The sequence below is a fragment of the Falco punctatus genome, assembly GCF_963210335.1.
Source record: "Falco punctatus genome assembly, chromosome: 5".
Classification (NCBI taxonomy): Eukaryota; Metazoa; Chordata; class Aves; order Falconiformes; family Falconidae; genus Falco; species Falco punctatus.
This window is the reverse complement of record NC_137584.1, coordinates 75,474,997-75,491,091: the sequence shown is the minus strand read 5'-3', so window position 1 is coordinate 75,491,091 and position 16,095 is coordinate 75,474,997. Positions and strand designations below refer to the sequence as shown.

The 16,095-nt window shown below is 42.1% G+C and overlaps 1 long non-coding RNA gene across 1 annotated transcript in view; it reads left to right on the top strand.

Annotated features, from left to right (window-relative positions):
- Window positions 1-609: 609 nt before the first annotated feature.
- Window positions 610-16,095, top strand: part of LOC308064729 — a 45,356-nt gene continuing 29,870 nt past the window's right edge. The window contains exon 1 of the long non-coding RNA XR_013928507.1: window positions 610-16,054. This is a non-coding gene — a long non-coding RNA (uncharacterized lncRNA). The remainder of the gene's footprint in view (window positions 16,055-16,095) is intronic.

Below are 16,095 nucleotides of genomic sequence, written 5' to 3'. Positions count from 1 at the left end.
CCATTTGAGGAGACTGAGGCACGGACTCCCAGATCTGACTAGAAGACCCTTCATGAGTCCATATACGTCTCCTTCTGGGGACGAAGCCTGATTCCCCGTTACGGATTTCCCACAGCTCACCTCTCAACTCCGGAGGGATTTCAGGCCGGCTCCTGCTTCCTTTCAGCAGATCATTCAAAATTCTGTGGGATTTGCTGCATGTCGCTCAGATAGGCGATTCAAGAGCCCTTCACGTTAGATCCTTAAACGGATCACGTCGGGGTCACCAATTTGCGGCGAATGAAGAGACGGGACGCAGCTTGATACAAGCAAATGTCAATTTATTGTACAGAAGCACAAGTTTATATACACTTTCAGAAGCTGCGCGTTTTAAACTAATTGGTTTTGAAGCTAAGCCTTGCATACTAGGCAATCCCCGATTGGTGGTTAACTGCCATCAATTAACAGCAAGGTGTTACCTTTCCTTGGCACCATCCGTCTCCCACTCCCCTGTGCTCTGCAAACATGCCTCATCATGTTAATTGTTGTCTAGACAAGCTTGAGCAAATTCCCCTCAGCTAACTGATTGCCGCGCATGGTCCTAGTTTGCAGACCGCTCCTGCAGCAGCTTGAAAGTAGGAAGAGTTTTGTATTAGCTCCTCATCCTTTGATGCCATGCAATTAATTCTTTTGGTTCCTGCGAGACTGCTTGGTTACAGCCACCCACCCGTACTCACCTGGCAGGTGGGCACTGCTGGGATGGGCACGGTAGGAAAGAGGGTCCCTGAGCACAGAAATGGGTTAATGGAGGTGGTCCAGTATTGTGAGGAAGTAGGAGGAGGAGATCCAATGAAAGGATGGGGTAAGATCCCAAGAGTGAAGTATGTTACAAACTCAGGCAGTTGGATGATTGAAGTGGGACTGAAGAAGAGGAACGTTTCAGTAGGGCAGTAAGGACAAGGCAGGTATCTTGTACACCTTGTCTAGCCAGGCATGGTAACCTGTCCAGTGTACTCCAGGATCATGGCCAGTGCTGCCTTTTGCCACCAGGAAGCCCAGATCCTCACTTAGTGATGAAGGTGGCATAGGAAAAGCATAATTGTGGGTTAGCTGAAGAGGAAAGTCCCATCCAGTACTCTCAAAATATTATTTAAGCCCATCTAACTTGCCCCTATCACCACCAGTCTTCTGAGCCTTCATTCATCACAGAGATTAATTTTGCACTTATCAGTGACAAAGTCAAAGGAACTCAATGTGTTCCTTAACCTTCTGGTGTTAGTTAGATTTTGGTCTATGTCACCGCACAGCCCTGTTTTCCCCTGGGCTCCCTCACAGTGTAATAGTGCAATCATTTCCAGAGTTAGTAGTAGCATGCCAACTCAGAGGTGTGGTATAAAAATAAAATACTATTTTCAGAAGAAGCTGTCCAGAGATGCAAAGGAACTAAAGCAGCTTAAAGCACTCCATCAAGTTTCACTTGGGCTTAGACTACAGGTGAGTTTTTCTCACATTTACCAGTCCAGTTTGTCAACTACCCAAGAGCTGAGCAGCTTCTGAGGACATCGCCCCAACTTTGGGTGGGAAAAGGTGGGACTTTTGAAATCATTCAGGCCCACCTCCAGTGCACCCGCCTCACCTGCCATCCGTGCATTGCCAGCAACAGTCAGGGCACTGCAGTGCTGCCGAAATGCTTGGCCCACGTGGTGGAATTGGACCCCCTCCACTCGGAGCTGACTCGCCTCTCCCTGGAAGGCCTCCACAACCATGATGGCACCCAGGTCCTGAGACCCCAGCTGCCTCTCGCTTCTCTTGTACAGACACCCGGAGCCACCTAGAATACAACGTTGTGGGAGCTGTCAGTGTTACCTCTCCACGGTAACCATGGGATGTGCAGAGTGCCCCAAGCAACATCATGAAACCCACTGGGTTGACTCAGTAAGACTCCATCTCCAGCAGTGATCATAAATACGGACCCAAAGACAAATAGCCACAAACAAGCGTATTTGATACTCCCTCTAAATACTCTCATGGTTCCTTCCCTAAGAGTGTGGACATTTTTAGAGGAACATACATTCAAACCAGCAGGAAGCTGTGGTAGTTTTATGCCTTGGCAAGTTCCTTGTGTTCAATTTTAAATAGTCCTTTGCATAGGGAAGATGGATTTGACATTGATTTACCTTGGGTGAGGTTCTTGAAAAGGGATTTGGACACGGATGTAGTGAACTAAACTGAAATGAGAACATTTTGAAATTTCTTTAAAACCTTTGCTCTCCTGACTTTCCCTGCAGATGGATGGGGAACTGTTATTACCCACAGTCTAAAGACAAGGAAAGTAAATCATAGGGCCAGGGAAGGCATCAGCATCCATGAAAGACATCATTCCACGGGTCTGTGCTCAGGATATTTTGGTATGAAGAATTTCAGGCTATGAATGTGCAACTTGGGTTTATTCAGTGGAGGTGCAGAGGAGATCTCAAATCCCAGCACTGCCTGCTTATGCTCAGTAATGCTCATTTTTTTTTTAAAAGAAGGTAAATTAACCACGAAAAAACACTGCTCGCTCATCTTCTGGTGACTCCTCTGAGAAATCCTCCTATCCTTTAACTCAAATAAAAACTTCAAACAGTTAGCACATTTCAGAGACTATATTTATGACTTCCACAGAAAATGAACAATAAATCCATGAGTAATATAAGCAGTTGGCTGCTGAATATCAAATGAAGTCCTGTGTCACAGTCTGAAAGCCCAAGGCATTTTATTTTTAAAGGAAACCTTACACCTGGGTTGCCAGATAACCTAACTCTCCTCAAATTATAACCACTGTGTCTGATTCTGCTTCACCATCAGCTGGTGTAAATCAGGAAGAATATCAAACTTCATGGCATTTTATACAGGTAAAACTAAAGGAGAACTGAGATACCTAACACTGTTTCACCTGTCTAACTATAAGCTACAAGAAACCATCACCTGTTATTTTTTCTCGGTATCCCTAAACACTAAGCATCTCAATATTTTACAATAAAGAGTACAACATCAGGCTGTTTTGTTTTTCCTTCTTCTTAAAATGAATAAATAGTAAACACAATTAAAAATTTAATATATTATGTACACTGAAACATGTTTTCAGAAAATACTTTCTTTTCTACACCCTTAGGCTCAGGCAAAACTAAAGGGTCTTTCCCAAGATGGCTTGAAACAACAATGTGAAAATAATACATCTGAGATATTACAATAAAATGCAGTTCAGCTCCCGAGACTTCACACTTCAATGTCAAACAATGTTTGGAAAGATAGACTCGCTTCCCTGGCATTGATATGTCTCAAAGTTATCCTATTAAGGAAAAGTTCCGATACACGATACTAAAATGTGATTTTAATAGAGCAATTTTCCTCCTCACTACATTCCTGTGAGAAAAGACCTCCTCACCTCTTGCAACACCTGCTTTTACACACTGTCTGAGGTGTGACATCCTCTCCATCGTGGCATTTCCTTGAACAGCAACCCTTCTGCTAATCAGTGCCACCACAGCACTCAAACGCAGACCTTGGCCATTCACCCACTCCTCTCCAGCACTGTGGGAGTACCTAAGGAAAAACACAAAAAAGGAACGAAAGTATCTGCACCTGCCCGACGGCAAGTTGTAAACAGTGATGTTTACCTTAAGCTGATGACTGCAGCCACCCAAATTCAGAGCTGGTTTCAGCCCTCTTCTCACTATGAACAGTGACACATCCAATGTGTCTGTGTATATGGGCTAGATACATTTTTCCTTGGCTGATGCCTGGGAACAGATATCTTTTGATGTCTTTTTTGTCTCTCAAGCTCAGAACTTTTCCTGACCATGTTTATAACAAACTATTTCAGCCTTTGAATTTTCTTCTCAAAACATATTTGAGTGAAAACCATCAGTACTTTCTTCCTTAAAGCCCCAGATATGCCTGAAAATGATACCATTAATCTTCCTGAGCACTAGAGGTTTGTTGCCTCCCAAACAGATAACAAGTTTCAACACTGGGGCTGTTTGTCCGAGATCTCCATGCACAGAAGACGAAGGGAACAAATGCAGTGAAACTACCACTCACTGGAAACATGGAAGCAGTATTTCCAAACTGAAATAATTCACTTTGAGTGTGGTGTTAATCATTTTAAGTAAATCAGACAAGAAGGGAAGATTTTTATCTTTTTTTTACAGAAGTCAGACACTTTTTGTGAAAAAAAAAAAAAAAAAAAAAGCACTTTCTCAAGAAATGAACTGTGCAAGACATTTCTTTGTCAACCCTATGCTGAGGCGACTGGATTGTACTGGCCATCAGTGTTTTCTTCTTCAAAGGTTTTCTGAGTTCATGGTTATGATACAGAATTTAAACACAGTCAGAATCATTCAGGGTTGGATGTCCACTAGCTTTAGGGGGAGTGAGGAACTGAAATATCTCTAACCACCTTTGTTAAAGTGATTTATATAGTTATTATGTCCTGCAGGAAACAGCAAATCCTCACTTTGACCAAATTTTCCCCAGGTTTTGCTCTCTGCTATAGAAATCCCTTTGGCCCTTGAAAGGATACCTGAGCGGTGATCTAAGGTACAGCTCCGTGTCATTCACAGACTCAATAATAGCCATTTCTTCTTGTTGCTGTGCATCTCCAAGGCTGGTCCGTCCCACCACAATTTCATCACCAGGTTGCCAGTCAACAGGTTCCTGGAGCACTAATCGTGTGTCATCAGCATGAGCTGATGATTTCAAGCGTGTGAAAGCTACTTTGGGCATCCAGCCTGAAAGAAAAAAAAGGAAAAAAGAAAAAAAAAAAAAAAGAAAGGTAAAAAAGAAAAAGGAAAAAAGAAAAAAGAAAAGTAAAAGCAAGTCAATCCACTTGAAAAAACAAGCAGCATGTTTAGAAAACCCTGCCTCACTTGGATCATGCCAGTCATTCATTTATTTCTGATGCTGTGTAGGAGATACAGGACTAATGCTATGAAGGAGGATTTCTGCTTGGATCAGAAATGCAGTGCTTTCCAAACAACAGGGCATTTTCATATATTTTGTCCTTATTGGTCCCAAAAAGCCGGAAAAAAAAAACATGCTGGAAAGAAGTTTGCTCAACAAGCAGTAGGAGCTGAGGTTCGTTCCTCCAAACTGACTTCCCTATGTGAGAAACACCCTCTTCTTAACCACCTGTCATAACCAATGGAGAAAAGCATTCTCTGCAGTGGCCATCATCCTCCTCTGTGTGCAAAAAGCACTCTGAATTACCAGCTTCCCCAGTCATGTATCCAAAATGACATACAGTGAATCTAGGTCTACAAGTAACTTGCATTCACAAAAACATATGTTCCTGTTAGTAACATTTCAGTGACTTATGTGAAGACAAATATCGCCACTTCCAAAACCTTTTAAAAGTGACTACAGATTGCTCAGCTAGCAACATAAGGTTGTTCTGACACTGTCTCCAGCAGAGGATACAAACTGAGGGGTCATTTTTTTACATCTTGGGCTAAGTGGTTTACCTGGTCATGCAACACAACCAATGGGCTGCAAAATCAAATGCAAGACTAAAATGGCTAGCATGCAACCAGCCTGCTTTCAAACAGTTGACAAAAAACAATCAATAAAAAAAAAAAAATTGATGGTTCTTTTTACCACTTGACAAGTATGGTGGACACTGGACATCTGGCTGAGTCAGCATAAGATTATATGATGACGGAAACAGGATTCTAGAGATACATCGAAATGTATCTCAAGCTGGTTCCAGAGCCAGGAATACTCTGCAGGTAAAAAGCGTCCCCCATGGGTGATGTTCCTGAAAAAGTCTCCATCAGGGACAGCTAGGTAGAGGAGAACAAAACCTGGAGGTCCCAGGGAAGTGTGTGGCGACACCCAACACAAAAGTTGTTCTACTTCCTGTCTTTTTAAATAAAGGCTTTTCAAAAAAGTAATTTTTCTTTTTGAAAAAATGGAAAGTTGTTGAAAAGTGAATTCTCATCCACAAAAAATATTTTGTCATTTTTATCAAATCTTGGTCAATGCATTATTGTAAAAAATCATTTGTGAGGGTGTTAAAAAAACTCACTCGTTTTCATTTTTTTCAACATCAGCTCTCTTTTAAAAATTAAGAAAAAATAAAAATATCAAAAATTCAATATTTTTCTTTTTTTAAAAGAAAGTCCTATGGAAAGAACTTGCTTCAGCCTTTTTCATCAAAAGCAGAAATAACATCATGTAGTATTTTTAATGTTGTATATTTGGGGACATTTTCTCTGAAAACTTCAACCTCAGAAAACACGGTTGAAACATATTCTTAGTGAGGCCTTGGTCTGCTTAAACCTGAAAACAAATTTTCAACTTTAAGGTGAAGGTGAGGTGAAGGTCATGTAATATCCCTGGGGATGGGGATGATATATAGGTTAGGCAAAGCAAGATGAAGAGCCCCCTGCATCAGCAACCTTGGGCCACCACTGGAAGGCAATACCAAGGTGGCAACTGCTGTTTCCCAAATTCGCTCCTCTTCAGTGGACACACTACCAAGTCTGTATATAACAAGCCCCAGCAATGAAACATCTTGCCATTTCACCCTCCCTTCTTCACTTCATCACGTTTGCTCTAACTCTTGACATTTCTTTTTCCCTAGCAGGCTTTAGAACAGATTGGCCCAGTGAGATCCAACACATTGAACAGCATCAGGGGATAGTATGTGCCTCACCCCCCCACCTTTAGTATATTTTTCCTTCCCTCCTTTGCAATAGATCATAATTTACCTTTAGCCCACAGCAAGTTACTGTCCTCCCTGATGGTACTATAGAAAAGAAATAACACCTGAAATCACCAAGGGTAGAGGTTGCATCAAATAAATCATTTTCAAATTATTTTAAGCAAGTTTCTTCCTCTCCATATCCTGTTTCACTTTCTCATTGGTTACACTCCACTGTCCCAGTTCCTTCCTTAATGAAGATAGAAATACGGAGTAGCACCTCCAAGTCAAAAAATTTACAGCAGAATGAGGGAAGGAAGAATCAAGTCTTTTACTCTGTCATCTTAAAGTATATTTGAACACCTGCTCTGTGTGTCAATGATGGGCATCTAAACCTAGCCAACATACTTCTGGCTTATGATCTTTTTTTTTTTAAATCAACCTTGGAATTTCTCAGCTTACAGTTAAGGAAACCTTCCAGACATCCTTCACTTAATGTGCTTCAGTTCATGTCATAGAACTGTTTTGGAGTGCATCAAATGGATTTCCTTCAGATGAAACTAACGCAGAAGTTGTAATCGAGTAGAACATGTAATACACTTTGGATGCTGATGGAACCAGACTAGAATGACTCTATCGTAGCCCCCAAAACACATACAGTGTGGACCCTGCATCCTCAGCACCTACGTCATTCTCTCTACAGACCTACTTCTACTGGGCCATGTTGTTTTCTAATGCAGACTTAGCCAAAGCCCACCTCGCACCATTCATCAGCACAGACATGAAAGACTTTCCCTGTGAGACCTCATCCTTCACACAGCTTCAGCCAGCTTAAAAAAACACTCGATACCAGCCTGCATGCGTTCTTCTACTAGCAGCAGTTTCATCATCTTTATTCATTTACCTTCTTTCACTGAGTGATCCTCGTGAATTTTTAGGACTCACATAAAAGCAAACGACTAACAGCAGCCATCTGCACGTTGAGCAGCATACCATTTTTCTCCAGCTCTGGACGTTTTGTTTATAATACTGATTTGTGTGCGTGTGTTAATGTGTGTTTGCATGCATCTGTGGCCAGACACACCACTGACTCCCGTTGTGTACATCTGTCACACACATACTACAGCAACACTGCTGGGCAACTCCTGTCATTAAGAGGTGCAAACCATCATTCTGCGTGCAGAATATGTTCTAATGGAAAAGGATTGTTTCAGGCACTTGCGATGTCAGAAATAAATTTTTTTAAGGAAAATCTTCCCAAGCATTTTTTTTCTTCTAAACAAAGAGTATTCAAGGTATCCAAACATCCCTCTCCCCTCACTTTTTTTTTTTCCTTTTACTTTTTTGACTTCTTACTGTGCTCTCTCAGACTCCCTCTCTGTCTCCCATTCCACAGTTTTACCTTCCTGATAATTTAGGTAAGATCAGCTTCCAGTTTCCAATACTTTTAGAATATTTTCATGGCGGGGGGGGGGGGGGGGGGGGGGGGCAGAGAGCAAGGGTAGAAGTCTAGCAGATTCTGCTTTCCTTGCTTCCCATTTATATCCCCACATTCAACAAAATCTGCAGGTCATATTCTGCTCTAAGCAGCACAAAAGACACACGAGATTTGGTCAGTGATGCTTTCCTGGTCAATTCACCAAGGAGGAACCATAAATGAGGTTTCTTTGCTGTAGCTGTAACTCTAACACATTCCTGCCCTATGGTTTGATGGGAACCCATCATATACCCACACAGAAATGAACTGCACTCTTTCTAGAGCATTCATCATCCACTGCTGTTTAAAATCACCCATTCCCCTTTCTAGAAAAAATTTACAGGTGGTAAACCTAAAATTTAACTTTTTTTTTTTTTTTTTAAAGTAGGTATAACATTGTGACCTATATCTCACATAGTTCTAATGGTAGGAAAACACGCAACCCCCACGTTCTCCAGTTTCAGTGTCAAAGAGGTTTAAATGAGGATAGCTTGACAAAGAGCACAACACCTACCAAGCCCCTAAGTCACTGTCACCACTGTTGTCTGCAGCTGACTTTGGAGACTGTGGCTTGGTTTCAGGTGCCTAAGCGTGTCATTTTGGATGTACAGTTGGCATCTAGCTGCTGTTCCAGAAAGACACTGGTCTGATGTTAAGTCCTGCATCCATCTGCCAGCCACACATAGATACATTGGACACCAGTCAGGGTGCCTGGAATGGTTCTCTATGCTAACACTCAGGTAACTGAACAGCCAAACAGCTAACAGACAGCCAAATCGAATTCTTCTTGAAGAAGCTTCCAGGCCTCTGCTCGCCTACCAGGTGGGCTGACTGGATAGGACACACCACTTTTCAGAGGTACTCCTATACCCAGCTTTTAAATGGGGAGGTGGAATGTGCTGGTGAACATCTCAGGAGGGAATGGTCTCCAGCTGGGAGACAACCTTCATTTCCCAGAGGTCTTCTCCAGTTTTTCTTCTTCAAAGAACCAATGCACTTGCTACAGTATCATGAATATCTAAAGGAGATTGCCTGGAACAAAGAACCCTGTCTGCCATCTGTCTGCAGGACCACCCTTTGGAAAGTCAGAGCTCTCTTTCTTGTTTCCCTTTGAAAACAAGCTTTATTTGAGATAAAACATGCAGGGTTCATAAAATAACCTTCAGTGATTGGGACTGGGCTGTGCAACAGGTAAATAAATTACTTGTTTGAAAGCAGAAGGTTTAAAAGATCAACAGCTGTGGTATATTTAAATTATTTCTTTCCTAAAAAAGTACTGCAAGCAGAAACACTCAGAAGTGTTGAAAAATAGATGAATCTGTATAACTCCTTAATTATTGAACTCATTTTTAATAATTAACTAAGCTCGGATTGGAAAAAAGACCACATCTTGAGATCTAAAGCAGAAGTGCCTTCATGTTAAAGGGACAGGACAGAACCTTTAGTCTCTAAATGCTATTGCAGGCAAAGCAGGAATTGAACATTTTACTAAATGACTCGACAGAAACACCCTTCAATACTAAGCAGAGCTGAACCATGTTACCAAATGGCAGCCTAGAAATGCAAAGGGGCTTGAAAGCAAATTCCAAAGTGAATTAACCACAAACTGTAGCATAAGGGACATCTTGGCACCAGGACCCTGGTTTGTGATTCCTGTAGGAAGCATGATGTGAGGATGCAGTCTTGTACTGACCTGGCAAAATTATTAATAACAAGGCAATTCTGGTGTGTACAATGCTACTGTCTTTGATATGTCAAGTAGAGAATTGGAAACACAATATAAATTTCAATTCTTACAGCCTTTATCACAAAACATTTTATAAATCTACATCAGATGCTATATGACTTCACTGATTTCACCTACTCCTAAGTAGTTCAACCGGAGATGAGAATTTGACCTTTACAGAAATGTCTCAGAATCACACCAAAACTAGTAAACTCAGCAAGGTATGTCAGGACATACTTATCTCCAGGGTGACAAGAAAGTCTGTCTACAGTAAGCACAGTGTGGATTGTGCTGTGTCTTGTAGGTTTAGATAAATCAGGCAATTTTTTACAATACTTCAACCACAAAAGACACGAATATCATCTCCTCTTCCAGGTGCACATTGGGTGCCTCAACAGGTGTTGAAAATTTAAGCTGGCTGGTTTTAAGATTTAAGATGACCCAGCTGTGAAAGCAGAAGCCGCTACAATTGGAAACACTGAAATAGAAGAGTTTGAAAAAAAATACTACAGGGCAGGGAGAGGTAGCTGTAAGCTAATTAATTAGGAGTCATGTCCTATAGTCAACAGGGAAAATAGCCTCCTGGGGAGCGTACACACTCTGCATCACCCTCTGGAGGAGTTTCTCTGTCCCGCTACAGGCACAGGAGAGTTGTCTCCTCATTCAAGCAAGGGGATTGGATGGCCCCGAAGTTGACTCAGAAGCACTTCAGTGGCCAAGGAGCCTTGGAAACCCCAACTGCCCTTGCTCGTGGCTGTCCCCACAAATCTACAAGTTTCCTTGAGCCTGAAGGAACGCGCAGACCTGTGCTGCCCTGGCCACTGATTCCCTCCTCCCGATTATAACCCTAAGCACATGTCCCACTTTTCTGCCAGCCTGAGCTCTCCAGAGCAGCAAGGGAGAGAGCGAGAGACAAAAAAAAAGCAGTGGTATAGATCTCAGCTGAGAAAGGCTACTCCAGATATTACCCTCATCCCAGTGCAAAATTTTGCTTCAGACAATACATCTCCTTTAAAGCTTCCCTCTGTCAGACCAGACAGTTATGAAGTGTTGAAGGGTTCATTTTACCTATTCCTTGTACATTTATGAAAAAAAATCACCCCTTGCCCACTGCCTTAAAATGTCTTCCAGCTTCCATCAGAAGAGAAACTTGGATTGGCACTGATCACCAAAGGAGATGCATAGTTTGTAATCTATTATTTGTGTTGAAGTAAGGCCCACCATGCTAGATATTCCACACATGTAGATAGCTAGGACCAGATCTAATGGGAGCCTCTACACTGGATATAGACAAGTCCCACCACAGCACTCACTGACCTGAGGAGCCTACCTGCATGGTGCTTCACTCCATGCAAACATGGCTGAGGCCTCCACAAGATAAAAGTTATTAATCTTGTTGTACACAAAGAAAGGTGCGGAGGAGATGAAGAAGGGTTAAGTGGCTTCTTTGGGGTTACATGAGTATCTGGGATAAAGCTGGGAAGTAAGTTTCCTCTGAGCCAGGCCAGTTTCTCAAAACTGAAGCCTACTATTCCAGCTAGGAATAATCTAACACATCTGAAAAACAACACTTAGACTCTTGTTTGCATTTTCAGTTACTGCTCATCGTTCAGATATTAGCTCCAGAGGCAGGTGGCTGAACTGCATCTACCCAAATGCCTGGCACTGTTGGAACGCACAAGGGAAACTGAGTCAGTTCCAACAGATAAACTGAAAAGCGGCTAGTTTACCCTGGTCCAAGAAGCAGATCAAAACCAAAAGATAAGGTCATAGCCTCCTGAGTCACCTCCAGCTCTCTGCCAGGACATGATGAGGTGTTGATATCGTAGTTACCTTGTGTTACCAATCCCCCATCCTCCAAGGAATAACTTTCCAGACAACAACTCTCCATTGAACTGAGAGTCATCCATTAATTTCCAGCTTTTTTTCAGTCTCCAACAGCCACTATCTGCCCCCCTCTCTTCCCATTGATCCCCTGATGCTTTTTCTTCAGCTTCTTATAGCTCCTGTCCTTCACCTCTCCCGGTCTGTCCCAGAAGGTGATTCCAGTCACATAACTATCATAGCCTTGCCCTTTCTCCTGCCATCCCTTCAAACTTGTTCCTTTGCTCCTTTCTCGATCTGATGTCACACCTCCCAGACTACTACATCTCTTCCTCACATAGCTTCAGGAATGTATGGAGCGTGGGCAGAGAAAACTGATGGATCAACCCATTCTCCAGTTGATTTGTGAAGGCACATGGCTTGAGCAGACAGCCTTAGGCAGAATGAGTTTTTTCAGCCTGCTTTGCCCACGTTCTCATTTCTTCCATCCACGGGTTCATCCTGCATCTCTCTTTTTATGCTTCCAGGTCTTCCTGTCAGGTTCTGCTGCATCATGGTCTGCCTTCTTCTAAGTCTTCCCTCAATCTGTACTTTTTCTGTCTACCATTCTCCTTCTGAGAATGTTTCTTTGGACTGCTGACTTGTACTTCTTTTACTTCAGTCAAGGCTGCTGATACCTCTTCTTTCTTCTAGCCAAGCTGTACCTTGGTTGTGGTGTTCCAAGACTGATCTTCAGTCACCTAGTTACATACACCTTCATATTTCTCCCCATAAGTTTCTTACTTTGCACCTCTATTTCTCCTGTTTGTCTCCAACTCTCTTCCCAACACAAAGGCTGTCTTGGGGTCAGTCTGTATTTGAACAAAATGTATGCCCACCTCTTCTAAGCATCTGTGATCACCAGCCTCTTGCACATCTACAACACATCGATCCAATGACAGCACATTTAGGAAGAGTCTTTCAGGTTTCTCATTCTCAATTCAGCTTCTTGCATAAGGCTGTCCTATGGTGCTGTTGTTTTTTCCAACATTTTCAGAGTTATTAGCCATAATCTTACAACTTTATTTCCAGAAGATGCTGCTTCAAGATACAACAGTCTTTCTGCTGAGTATATTTGGCACAGTCATCCTTCTGTGTCTGATTTATCCTCTTGCAATCTGCGTCCACAGACACAGAAGCACAGAAGCATTTAGATCAGAAAAGATCAAGTGCAACCGTTAACAACACGTACGTGTTCTTACTCCAGTGGCAACCAGAAGGTGTTTGAAACCCCCGATCTCACTGCCTAATGATTTCCCTAGCCACCAGTTTGCTCTGAAAGGAACTTTTTGTCTTTCACACATTTCTACTCAGTTAGATTAATGCTAATTTAAATCCATGGAATGGTCCAGGCCTATGATTTTATGTGACTAGATGGCATGCTGGTTAGATTGAAAACAGATGCCCCTGACCTGAAAAAAAGACGTTTTGGAGTACGTGTTGTCACCTGACTTTAGAAACCCAGGGAACCTCCTAACTAAGCCTGCCAGCAGCCAGTGTGAGACACATCCCAAGGCAGGCAGAGCTGCAGATCCTGGGGTAGGCATGGGCGTGCTGGTAGAAACTAGACTCCTTAAATGGATTTTAGGAGGACTGGTTCCAGCCCTAAGCCTGACATGGGAATGTTGGTCTTTCTCACAAATTTGTTTAGTATTTTTCAAAAAACCTTTGTTTTCTGGCATGGGACAGCAGGCTTTGAACACTTCTGCTCTAAGTACACAGGGCCAGGATCCTGCTGTATCTCATCTTCACTCCTATTTACCACAAATTAATTAACTCAGGTTACAAACATACAGTTTGTTTGCATTGTTGACAAACTATAAAGCTCTTTTACAGCTTTTGACAGTTTATTGGTGCTGTAAAGTTGAAGTAATGAGATCCCTTTATACCACAAAAGGAATTTACAAGAACTGAAGGGCTCAGACACACAATCTACTTACGGTGACTATACAAGTTATGCTGCAGATAATCTGTCAATCTGTTGCAGGGACGTTGTAAATCTTTACAGTAAATGAGAATAAGATCTTTCAATTCCCTTGCACAAAGTGAAAAGAAACAAGCAGTTTACATTTCCAAAAAAAAAGAAAATAATTTTGCAAGAGATAGACTTATAAATGTAATACAATGAATTATAGCTATACTAATTTTAAAAAGGGAAAAGAAAAGGGAAGAAAAAAGGGGAGGGGAGGGGAGGGGAGGGGAGGAACCACCACTAGTGAGTCTCCAATAATAAAACACAACAGAATTTACTGCAGCATTTCAGGTGTCAGACCACATAAGGAATCCAGCTTCCACTCCACTGTCATAATCCCTGATTATTCTCTTGTCCCTATCCAAATTGCACTGCCAACTCAAACTTACCTTGGCCATTCCTAAAATTTCCAAGGGTCAAACAAGTGAGAATACAGCCATTGGAAATGGGTGCTTCAGAAAAGCGTTTGGGGTTTTTTAAAATATATTTTTAAATCTATGACAGAGACTTTTCGCTGCTGCTACTTCAGTTAATAAAACAAATCATAAAAATAATAATGTGTAAAATTCCTTCAGTTAAAAGGAATAGAAAATCTTTTCCAGAAAGCCTTCTTAGTTAGGATTGCACACAGCTGTGCTGCTGCAGCTCTCTGTAGTCAAGTAGCCCTTTAAAGGTCCAGATCCTTAATTAAGGATCTGGAAAACTTCTTTCATGAACTTGGATTGGATAAAGACTTAAAAAAAAAAAAAGTCACAGCTACCTCAACTCACAGTGACTAGTGCAGTCACTGGCCATAAAATGTAGGGAATCAGATGAGGAAGACTGAGAGCTGCTTCCCTCTATTTTCAGATGTCTTTAAAAACATTCCCCTGAACCGTGAGCCCTCAGCCCTCTGGACTTGAGTGTTTCCAGCTTACTTTTGCTCCCTGTTAATTCCAATCCTAGGTATATTGCATAAGTGTTTCTAGCTTGTTTCACAATGAAAGGAATTTGGGTGGGTTTTTTTCCCTAGTATGCATCTTGGATAGACAGGAATGTCTGTGCCTGAAACTGGAAGATGTCTTTCCACCCCCGTACAGTCCTGCAGGACAAACTGCTGTGTGTGGGCTGCTCCTGGGGAGTTGTAGACAGCTTTCCTGCTACTCCCCACCACAGCCAGTGCAGAAAGCTTTTCATTCACACCTGGAGGTGAAATGGAAGATCCTTTCTAATTTATAACTGCTCATTATCCCTTAGGACACCCAAGAGTTTATCAGCTTTTTGACTGCTACACAGGCAAGCTGCAGCAGCCTCAGTGCTGGGCACTCAGGACCGTACTGGGTGTTTTAAATGGAATTTGAGCATGGGCTCAAACCATAGCTTGCCTGATGTCCCCAGTGTGTGGAACCAAACCCAGCACAAGGCACAAGCTTTGCACAAGCAACGGGCAGACTGAGACAGGAAATTTGGACCTACTCAGTCCCCTGACGTGGGTCCCTATGCGCAAAGCCATCATATGCCATCTCACTTGTGGCACTATCACGTGCTTGGCTCTGGGCAGAGGTCCTTCGTGGAAAGACTCTGATGATGTGTACAACCAGTGCAGGGGACCAGGATGCTGCTCTAGGCTGAGGTTGCCACTGCAACATGAGGACATGCAACATTTTCTAGCAGTTATTTTCTGGTCAAGCACTGTGAATGTACAAAGATGTAGTCACAGCTCAGCTTTTTAACATCAGCTTTTAACCTGCTCAGTGGCCCATTCATCCAGGGCCCAGCTGCAGTAACTCTCTGACTTCTTCCACCTCTCATGTAAATTAGGGGTGGTGCTCCCCCATTATAAGTGGGTTCTGGAGAATGAAAGCCAAGTCTACCGCTAGCTACACATGATTTAATCCCAATTTAAAATTAGGCCAAACCTTCAACACCTTCCACAGAATTAAAATTCCACCAAAAAAATTACTTTTGGAACCATTACACTTTTTTGACTAACATCACTTTGCAGGTTTAGGGGGTTTGATTTTTACATTGTGAACACATTGCATTTCAGTAGTGTAGAAATGTTGACATGGAACAGGTATAATACTAAAAGTAACACCATGAAAGTCCAGATGAAAGGAAAATGATAAAATTAAACACCTTTGCCTTCTCCCAGTGGGGAAAAAAATCATCTAAACAAGAGGACAAAGTGAATAATTTTTATTTTCTCCAGTAGAAAATATCCTTGAAAGTGACCTAGTCATGTGGAACGGTTCCCTTTTGTGAAACTACAGTTTTAACCAAAAGCATTTCCACCTAAATGTTTTTGAATGGCACCCTCAAGAATGCAAGGAGTATCTTACTGAGGATGGGAAGGGCTCTGTAATTAAACAGGTCTATGGAAACTCCCACTGTTGATCTTTTCTGACACATTT